Here is an 11,112-nt window from a genome sequence, read left to right on the forward strand (position 1 = left end):
GATAGATAGATAGATAGATAGATAGAGATAAATAGAGAAAAAGAGGAAGAGAGAGCAAGAGAGATGCAAGGACATAGAAAGAAGCGAGAAAAAGAAAACGACATAAGAAGATGCTGCGTGAGAAAAAGAGAAGTAGAGTGATCGGTCCGCGACGCAGCCGCCGCGATCGAGTTATTATTTCATCGTTGACAAAGTTCCATTTGGTTCGCGTGTTTCGAATCTAACGCCCTCGCGCGACAACGAGCGTGCCGCCAGACACACTCGGTTCAAGAGGCATGCACTTAATCGTACATTCCGCTGTTTTGAAGGTAAACCGTTCCAAGGTGAGCTAAACACAGCCGAGGAATAATTGTTTAATCGGCGCAGCAATAACATTTGATTCAGCATTATTCTCGCTTCATACCTACTGCTACGGTCGCGAGCGACCGGGAACGATTTTTAATTGCAACGCTGGAGCAACAGTGGCCGTGTCGGCTCTGTGTTTGTTAAATCGTGGAAATATCAGGCGACTACTCCTACAGATATATACGTATATGGGAGCGCGATGCATCGAGAAACACCGGCTGACTCTAAACATCGCCGTCTCGTTTGATTCGCCGAGAACCGCCGAATACGAAGCGGATCGACTCGGACGAGGGTTCAACAATGTTATAAGAAAATTATAGAAGCTTGATACCTTTCATCGTGGTCTCGGCTGACAACAAACCTTTTATCTTCTTTTTCATGTCCGAGTTACGCTAATTCAACCTGAGTCGGATGTGACTCGGCACCGCTCTACGACCGTCCACTTTCCAACTGTTAAATATAAATGTTGGGAACGATATTCAGGAAACAAAATTGTCTGGTTCTATCAGAGAAATTATTAACTCGAAATCTGCCAATTAATAAAACTGACTAACACACGTGTTGCTTTATAAGAACGACAGGACGGAATGTGCTTAAACTTTCTACTATTTTTATTACAAATGAATGAAGTTTCTAATTTTAATTTATTCAGATAACGGTTTAGTGCTTAAATCTAGTGTCAAGGTGGAAGAAACGTTAATCAACGTAGCCGTGGATGTAACCGTATTATAAAGAGTTAGAACAACCATCGTTGTTCGCAGCGTGCAAAGCGGGACGCCTCTGCTAACGCATAAAAATGCACGGTGTCGAGCGAACGTCAAAGAAAGTCCCCGAAAGTGAAAAGCCAGAAACACGGACTCATCCGTGATTGGGTCGAATCGATTCACCTCGGCAGCCGGCCGGAGGAGCGTACCGGAGAGTCCGTACGGTGCTCGGCACGGGGAATTTTTGTTTCCTCTAAGAGTTTTCGATAGCCTTGACCATGACCGAGTTTTTCATGGTCTTAGGGGCGACCCGCCTACCTACACGCAGGGCGATCGTTCTCGGTGTTACGTCAGGGCACTGGGGGGCCCTGCCTGGCACGGGAAAGGTTAGGTCCAGTCTACGGTCGAGCGAGACTCGAAGGTCGTTGGTACGTATGAACGAGTAGAGGCGCGCGGATATTCGAAAAACCTGGTGGGGAAACCGACGAGGGCCCTCACCGCGGTGCGGTGGTGGGGGCCGAGGACCGGGTGAGGCCCAACTCTCCCCACCTCTCCAGCCGGCAGTCGCCGGAGAGTCAAGGCTCTGGCCCAATTTGGGTTCGTAGACCTAGCCGGGCGATAGGTCGCACGTACGATCACTTTTTTTCGCGGAGGCTTCGGCTCTAAGGTCATTTACTTTTACCGGGCCGGCTTCAAGGCTCGGGCTGCTGCCTCGTCCTCAAGTCCTCGACAGAGAGGAAAGGGGGGACACGCGGGGGGCTAGCTGACTCGGGGCGCGGTATCGGAGTCCCGCGATATGGGCGAACGCGAGGCAGGTGCAGGGAATCCGACCTATATTTCGCCACGCGGATGCCCTTCGAGGCCTGCCGCGGCACGGCCGATTCGTTTGTTGAAGAAACGTGTGCGGTGCCGCAACGACTGACCCAGACCGCCCACCGATTGTTTTCCTTAGCCGGAACAAAATAATAACGATGATGACACGGCGGCGACGCGGTGCAAGCGGCGACGCGACGCGACATCATTATTTTTGGATGTCGCGGAGAACGCTGTGCAACGCGCAAAGTAAACATCGACGCAGCAGGCCTCGATCTTGAACGCCAGACGCGTTACGTGCGCCGCGCTCTTATCCAAGAGTCGCGTAATTGCCGCTGTCGAACCGACCAACAGAACGCAGAACGTACGCGCGCGGCAAGGACGAGCGAATATCGCGCGCGCGGGCCGGCTCGCGAATCTCTCCGGGCACCGATTGCGCATCAATTAGTTCCAGCAGCGATTCAAACGAGCTCGAAAAAACACAACTAAAACTCTGCCGTCAAATCTTTCGAAATGAACACTGTTTTCGGATCGGCATCGTTCTGAACTTTTATTCTGGTCGTTTTCACTATGCGCGGTGTTTAATGTGTGCAGGGTTTTCGAAAAGGTTCGGTCATATTTGTACCATGTGTTATTGAGATCAAGCAGAAGAAAACTGTTCAATCAATTTATACATAAAAATGCATCATTGAAAAGATATAAGATTTCGAAGATATTGCTGATATATTGCAACACTTGTAAGAAACGTTCCATTATTCCTGCAATAATGCAGGTTTCAGTTTGTCGTATTAGAAATTGTCGAATTCTTTCAAGTATTCTAGGTGTAACTGAAAATAATAGTAAATGCATTGATCGTCCATTTCTATCGCATTTTTGTTTTATTAATGCTTGCAAGTTTCACGGTTTTCTAAACTTCGTGATAAAGTCTAGTCGTGAAAAGAATAGCATTTGTCACACGTTGTAAAGGGATTCTTTCTTACTGTGTTGTCTGCTTAATTCCTCGATCTTACATAACAAATACACATTTGTCCTATGCGATCGGATTTGTCTCAATGTCGGCTGGTATGTCGCGTAAAAAATTATATGGTCCCAATTTAAAAGAACAACCGTGTCCTCGAGTTTTTCACTGGAAAATTAACATTTTTACAATTCGCTGACCGTGGAGCACGGATAAATTTTTCGTTGACATTGTCCAGACGTGTTTTTGCCGGCTTCAGTTGCTCGTAATTCTCTAATCGTTAGCTTGAATGGAACGTAACTTACATATCCCACGTTTCTCGATGTTCCGAGCTTACTCTTGCCAGGGTTATGACTGTATCGATGCTGAACCAATGGCACAGCTCTGGTTATTATTGAAAACGGTGGCTATCTAATCATTAGATTCCATGATAGAAATCGTTAAGTGAAATACAAAACAGAGAAACACGTTAAAGTCAAAAGCATTAATAAACAATGTTTGCAATCTGGACTTTGTGCTCGACGAAGGCCATTTTTATTTTGCATCAAGAATCACATTTTATTAAATACAGATAGGCTAGCTGAGCATATAAAGATAATAAAAGAATAAAATAGATTAAACAAACGAATTATTGAATTATTTTTAATATAGAATTTAATATGTTTTATGCGCAGCAATGATTGATCACCCTATAGCACACCTAGATAAATACTATTCGAAATAAAAATAAAAAATATCTATTTAATATAATTCATTTCAGATATTTACTCCTAATAGCGTTACTCGGAAATAAAAATAATATCAGTTCGTTTGAAGTAAAGTGATTTCAAATATCAAATGATCTCATTATTCCTTCGTTTCAAATTGGTCGAAAGAAAGAACATTTTATCTTACAAAATCAACGCAAGTTTTAAACTAAACAGCAAACATTAAATTTAGCGGCACAATTAGCTCAAACAATTCTTCCAAAAGATTAGAAAATTAAATAACATGTTATCCGAGACGATATTACGACTAATGTCATTTGAAACGTCTGTGCCACGGTAACCGGGCTTCGCTACCCTAATCCTTCGCGGCGCATCGTATTGCCGTCTTCCAGGAGGAGACCGATCCCGGTCTCGATCGGCTGAATATTTCGAGCGCGTGCCGCCGATAAAGTTGGGAAACTTACAAGACGTCCCCGCGTCGGTTTTGATTTCCGAGAGGAACGGGACGAAGACGCGATCGACGCGGAGGAGCGTGATCGCGGTAGGTGGACTGGGCGAGGTCCACGTGGTGCCGAACTTCAGGGACGCTGGTTTATATGGGGCGCGAGGCTACGGGGCCCTTATAGCTCGCCGGCATCTCAATATTTATCGAAGGTATAGCGACGCTGTAGCGTCGGTCGGTCGCACGCGCGCTCGCTAGCACACGCTCGACGGTTTTGGCCCTCGGCCCTGGGCGCCGCGAAGGTCGCCACGTAACCGGTCGAGAGAATTAGAGAACGAACGCCCGAAGAGAAAGAGAGAGAGTGAGCGAGAGAGCGGGCGAGAAAGAAAAAGAGAGACGGCGAGGTAAAGAGAGAGAGAGAGAGAGAGAGAGAGGAAGAGACGAGAGCGCGAAACCGCGCGCTTTACTATAAATCTCTTAACTATATTAGAGAGAGTCGCGAGAAGTCTTCTGAGTTGAAGCCAAAGCGGCGAGGGTACACACGATCGCGAGTGGGAGGAGCGACGAGGAACGCGGGAAAGAGAGAAAAAGAAACAGCAGGCGGACACGCTCGAGGGCCGAAGGTTGGCCTAGGCTGAAAATACGTGGACGAAATATAGTTGCGTCTTATTTCTGCCCGCGGATACCTGCACGAGCACGAGAGAGAGCCCGAGCCATCATCCCCGGCCGCTCTCGTCTGTTTACATCGGACGCGTGCAATGCGTTGCAACGCGAAGATCCAGCTCCACGCTGCAGCTCCCACTGTTCTCCCATTTTTCAACAAAACTTTGTCCTTGTATTAGGCATACGTCCATTTCTCAAATTCAATATACTATAAAAATGTCTACTGGAAATATTTATTTATCGATTGATTAATCATTTCATGTACACCTGAGATACCCTTTGGTATACGCGAATAGGTTAACAAATCTGCAAATAGAATTGTTACAAGAGGTATCGAACGCGGAATGACATAATGGAGGAGATCGCATGTTCGAAGCCGCGTCGCGTGAAGAAGAAATCGACGATTTTGTAATGGCTATTAGCGGTTGAAGAGAACATCCAAAACCAGTTCGTAGCTGGCAGACAGAAGTATTTAGCTTAAATACATTTAGAATCCCAGAGATATATAATTCAGTCAATCATGTTACATATATGCTGCGAACAATTCGAAGTTGGACCGACTTCCAAGAAGGGATGATACGTTCGATCGAGCCTGTACGTTCGACGGATCGTGAATTTTTCAAAGTGCCGAATCGTTTGTTATTCTCAATGAAAATGAACGGTAAATGTTACAGACCGAGTCGTTTATCGTTTCAATAACGAAAGCCGAGAGACAGGGGTTGAAAAATCGGGTACGCGCGAGGTGAAATTGTACCGGCTGGCATTAGTGGACACGAAGAACTAGAAGCGAGCGTTCCTAGAGACCCGATACGACTGTTGCGCCTTGCAACTTTGTGGGCGCGATTGCGAAACAATTCACAGAAGAGAAATATTGGGACTATTAGGCCCGGCGGTCGGCGAGTGTATCGCGCTCAAAGGTAGAAACGACCGTACACGGAGCCACACAAGTTTCTCCGCGCGCGACCGTTACGATAATTTTATATAATCGATAGAATAGTAACGCGAGCTACGTTCTCGACCAGCAGAGGCAGCTCGCGGAGGGGGAGGGAGTCAGGGAGACAGAGAGAGAGAGAGAGAAGGAGAGAGAGAGACAGAGAAAGCAAGAGAGAGAGAGAGAGAGAGAGAGAGGAAGAGGGGGGTGCCGCGCGGGGAGAAAGGTATCGATTCGTAAAACGCTGTTTACAATTGCGTCTATAAACTGACCGTAGAGAGAACCGAGGGGGCACGCCGTAGAATTTAATCGTTTTTATGTAAACCGATCCATCTGGTGGTATACCGAACCATAATGCGTGATCACTTCCTAGATCGTATGCGATTACCGTCCGGTTGCTCATTTTCACCCCAGACACACGACCAGACCCACCACTCGCGCGCGCTAGCTTCGCCAGCCGAGCGCTCGAGCGAGCCCGACCGAGCTCGAGATTCGCTTTTACCCGGAGAAAAGATTTCTGGTTAGGTAATCTCTCCCTCCTTGGTCATTCGATCGCGACGCTTTCGTTGACCGACCATTATCGGACCGCATCTTCGGGAAACCAGCGTTCGTCGAACCATTCTATCTTCGATCGATCGCCGTTTTTCCGAAAACAACAAACTCTACACGGACACACGACTGTTTCGGCACGAAACTTTTCGGTACGAAACTTAGTAAATTAGCAGTCAGGAACTCTCGTCTCGAACGGAACGTAAGCTCGGCTCCGAGTCACGCATCGAAAATAAGTCCTTCGCGAACGACAATGCAATACGAGAATAAGAATAAGAGACGAAACAAACATCGCCGGAGAAACGACGCTCTAACACGAAGACACGTTAAACGGTCGAGAAGTTTGCGGAAGGCCGTCGACGCTTTAAACGAACGTCGGATAGATCGCGGGGATCGAATGATCTAGAAATCCAGCGACAAACAACGGCGGTGTTCGATGCGTCTCTCGGTTCGAGTCGGTTCGGAAGATCCGCAGTGCGCGCGGTGCAGCGTACGCGGTAAGTAGAAACGACCAGCCATGGACAGACACGCTAGACAGCTTCTTATACAATAGCACGCGTGCACGGCAGACTTTTAAATTCGATTGTCTCTCGCGGCACACCGTGTGCGGAGAAGAGGGTCGCGATCATTAGCCGAACGATCGCTATCGGCTGTTTTAATTTGCTCGACACACTGGGATATGTAATCGCGGGACATTCGAACGCGCGCGCGCGCGCGCGCTGCGTGTGTCGCGTCGCCGCGTTCAATCTCGCCGTACGATCGTGTTCCGATGATTCTTACCTGTGGGTACCGGTTCAAGATGTCCAACGCTCTCTGCACGCGGAAACGCGGACAGTTTTTTCCCGGCGTATCCCGCACAGAGCACCGGTTTCCCGCGCACACACTCCAAACAGAGACAGACAGACAGACAGATAGACAGACGGACAGAGACGTACGATCGTATAATCCACTTCCAGTCGCTTCCACTAGCTTCCAGTCACAGAGCTTGAACGTAAACAAACGGCACACGCGAGCGCGGGACTTCCGGCGCGCCGCGGGTCTATCGGATCCCGCCCGGAAACCGAAAACCGAAAACCGATCGTCTCCACGGCTCCGAAAGGGGCGATCACTCGCGCGCAGTCGTGGATCCACGCTGGATCCGCGGAAGCTCGAGCGACCTGGCGCCGGTCGTCGCCGGATGGTGCAAGCTCGCGCACGGTGGTTCTTTTCGTCGAGTTCGGGTTTCTCCGTTTTCGTTAGATCTCTCGTGGTGGAAAAGCTCTCGTAATCGGTATAGTTTCCCTCGTGGTCCCTTGTCGGGGGGCCTGCAGCCTTCGGCCGGGGGTTGAGAGAGGAGGTGCGAGCGTTGCGTCGCGGGGTGGTCGCGTGACACGACTCGCGAGGCGTGTGCGCGCGAGCAAGTCTTTGGCCGGAGCGCGAACGAACGAACACTGAACACTGAACGTAACGCGCGAGCGGCGAGCCTCGGTTTGCCTAGCCTAGCCGCCACTAAACGCCACTATCCTAGGTTAGACACGCTCGCGACACTCTCCCTCCTTCCTCCTCCACCACCTCATCCTCCACCCACCTCCCCACCCCCCTCCCTCCTCGGGATCGTAGCCCTCCCCCGTTTCGTCTCGTCTCTCGTCTCTCTCTCTCTCTCTCTCTCTCTCTCTCATCCCTCTCGTCCCCCTCTCTAGCAGTTCGCCGGTTCGCTCGCTCGTTCGCGGCTGTCTCGCGCGCGAGCTAGAGAGCGAGCTAGCGAGCGATTCTCTCTCCGTCGCGCGCGCGCGGCCTTCGCTCCTGCTCGCGTTCTCTGTCCGTCCTGCTCGCGCCCGCCTCGCGATCTCGCCTCCTCCTCGGATTCTAGGCGATCTCTCTATGTACATAGAAGCGTGTACGGGGGGGAGTAGACGCGCTCTCGCGCACACAACACACAACACGGAACACACAGCACACGTTTCTAGCTCCACGCCGCGCGCGGATTCGGAGCGGCCGAGAGCCGATAGCGCGAGAGGTGGGGGCTCGTAAGGCCATAGCCACGGCCACCGAGTCGCACACTCTCTCAAGGCGGGCCGGCGCATGCACGCACGTACCACACAGCCCACAATCCGCGAGTAAAGCTCCAACACACCACCGATATCTCTGCTCTCTCGGCCCGCTCCCGCCCGCTCAGAACGCGCTCGCGCTCGCGCGCGCCAAACATCCTAGAGCTAGACCCTAGCCTCGCGCCGCTCCGCGCCGCGCCGCGCCGTGCGATGCCTCGCACATCTTCGCACATCCTGATCCATAAAATTGCGCGGACCAACGCCAGAGTGTCCGTTTCTACTGAAAACGCAAGTAGTATTAACGCTCGGACACGTCGGGACTCGGTTTCATCTGGAGTATATACTATAAATATCGTCATTTCACTGTCTGGTTTCCGACAAGTAATTCTCATTCTCTCACGTATCGTTAACACCGAGTTTACGAAGCAAAATGTCGCGTCCCTAATTTATTATTATTATTTATTTATTTATTTATTAATGAGAATGTGTTGCCATTTAGGTACATTGGCAGTACATAGTACAACGACACATAGGAAATACATTAACCCTCGAAAGACGAATACAGAATCAGTTTGACTCGTAATGATGTTTGTGTTGGAAACTGATGTTTTATTGCTCGCGGGTCAAAATGACCCTGCGTTCGACGTACGAGGGTTAAACGCTGCATTCAGCGAAGGACGTTCTAGCTCTATGCAAGAAAATAAGACGGTATTCCGTGATCTATGTTCGAAAAATTGCAGCGAACCATAGAAAAAATCCACGTCAGTAATTTACGATTACTGATATTACAAAGGCAGATTCGCGGGGATAAAAATTGCAGTATGCTTGTTCTTTCTACGAAACAATATAAAACTTGCTGCTCTTAACGCTCGGTAAACCTAACGTTAAAATATATAATAAGAAACAATTGAAACATCGCTAAAAAGAGTACTTAAAAAGATATATACTAGTTGCTAAATAAAACTGTAAATATTACTGTTATATTTCTGTCAAACTGTATCCACTTCGCGTCGCTACATTGCGGTTTTCCACGACGTATATACTCGTTCGCAGCGACGGACCACCGTTGCAATCCGTCAGCAGGCACCGAAACGTTCCGGCAGACCGCTCGAGTGTTCCGAATTCGATTCCCCGCGATCCATCTCCCAAGGAGCTCTAATTTTTCTGTCCAGTTCCCCGATTCTCGGACGGTGATTAACCGCCGCTGCGCCGGCGAGTATGTTTCTGCCTGAATTACGAACCTAACCGAGACACACTCCATTCCCGAGGAAGCTCCGCGTATAATACGGTTGCAGTGTAAACGCGAGTACCTTCCGTGCCGCGGCGGGCTAGCATAGATCCGCGGCGAGCTCGCATAGATCCGTGCGAGCGGGCGCGCGCGCGCGCGCGCGACTCTAGCTTCTCTACAGGGTGTGCGGAAATGACTCGGCCACTTTCGACCCGACGCATTGCAATCTGGGTAGAGAGACTCGTCCTATATAACCCGCGCGCAGCACACCGACTAACAGCGACTTCGTTTCGGGAATATTGCGAGAAGGCTGCGCCATTCGGATTCAGCTACTCGATTAGGTTTCGATTACGTGTTTCCTAATCTCGACGTTCTCCCTCGAAAAGCAAGAGCATATCGGTTTCAAGCCTCAAAGAGAACGGCATTCGAACTGGCGCGTGAAAGATCGAAAGGCCCGGTGTGTACATTGATTAGGAATCGAAAGAACGATGTGTCAAGATTTAGTTATAATCTGACGACTTCGCCGAATCTTATCTCGAATCTCGAGCGTATTATCGAAGGGATGCGCAGCGCGCAGCTTTCTCAGACTGGTCTGCATTTGCACTTTGTAATTTTATGCACAGCATACGGAGCATAAATACTCGTCGTTGAAGCGTGTCTTAGACCATGAGTACCTCGAATGTAGGAGTTGCTGCTGACATTAGTTTCTTGTTTAAAATTTGGAATGGCTTAATACGTTGTCAGCTTGTTCATTGCGCAAACTCCTCTGCTACATTAAATTAAGAGTAATGAAGTTTACTAGCGCGTTTAAACCTTTACTATTTCTATCCTGTAACAAGAATTATTACGTTCCCAGCGAGTGATTAATATACCGTAATTGATCTCTGTGATCTCTCTCCATCGCAGCATGTCGAAATTATACTATGTATTCTGACGGGCTTTCTCGTTTATATATAAATAATTACCGGGAGACTAAAGCGTTCTGGTAGCAAGCGAGATTGTGGCCAAGAAACCTCGGGAACTGAATGGAAAGAAGAACGCGCGACGACGGAGGCATAACCGGCGGAAGCGTATCGATCATTCTTGGACACGCAGTATACACGGCAGAACGTTCGGCCGGGTACGTAGCCGGGAGAATATACGGTCCGCATGTAATTTGTTCTATATTCAAGAGGCATTCTCGCGCTCCGTCTATCGCACATATGTACCGGAATATATGTCTTCATGGACGGGGGCGAGGGTGTACAAGAATGTAACCACCGTGCGACTGAATGCAATAAGGGACAATGTCTTCCTCGGGCGACGTCTGTTCCGTAAGCGTTTCCAGAACGCGTTGGCATTCGAATCGCTATTTACGCGCCGCGCGTTATTGCGCGCCGAGCGGGACTCTCGAGCCGCTCTTCGCGAGCGTTTATCGAGAGAGAGGAGCCCCGGCACAGAGGTGCGCACGGAAAAAGAAACGACCGGAGAGTCGTCGGCGTCGTCGTCGTCGTCGTCGTGGTCGGTCTATCATAACGTGGCCGATTCGACTCGGCCGCGGATCTTAGACGCTCTCGCTACCAACGCGGAAACACGCGCGGCCGTGCGCTTTCTTTTTCGACGGGTACGTCCGAGAGCGCGTTCGCACGCCAAGCCGATTCCGCGAACCGCGATTTCGCATCCAAAGGACGCAGTTCGCTTCTCCCTCTCCCTTTCTCTCTCTCTCTCTCTCTCTCTCTCTCTCTCTCTCTCTCTCTCTCTCTCTC

The 11,112-nt window shown here is 49.6% G+C and overlaps 1 protein-coding gene across 3 annotated transcripts in view; it reads right to left on the reverse strand.

The window, feature by feature from the left end:
- Eip74ef (Ecdysone-induced protein E74) overlaps window positions 1–11,112 on the reverse strand; it is a 213,876-nt gene that overhangs the window by 183,786 nt on the left and 18,978 nt on the right. For 2 of the 3 annotated variants that reach the window (XM_078188677.1, XM_078188675.1), the window contains exon 1: window positions 6,893–7,616. The exons of the other annotated variant lie outside the window; for it this stretch is intronic. The gene's annotated coding sequence lies outside the window, so the exon portion shown is untranslated. Of the gene's footprint in view, window positions 1–6,892; window positions 7,617–11,112 lie in introns of those variants that run through there. 3 annotated transcript variants of the gene reach the window in all.

Source organism: Augochlora pura, chromosome 8 (assembly GCF_028453695.1).
Source record: "Augochlora pura isolate Apur16 chromosome 8, APUR_v2.2.1, whole genome shotgun sequence".
In the NCBI taxonomy this organism is placed as follows: Eukaryota; Metazoa; Arthropoda; class Insecta; order Hymenoptera; family Halictidae; genus Augochlora; species Augochlora pura.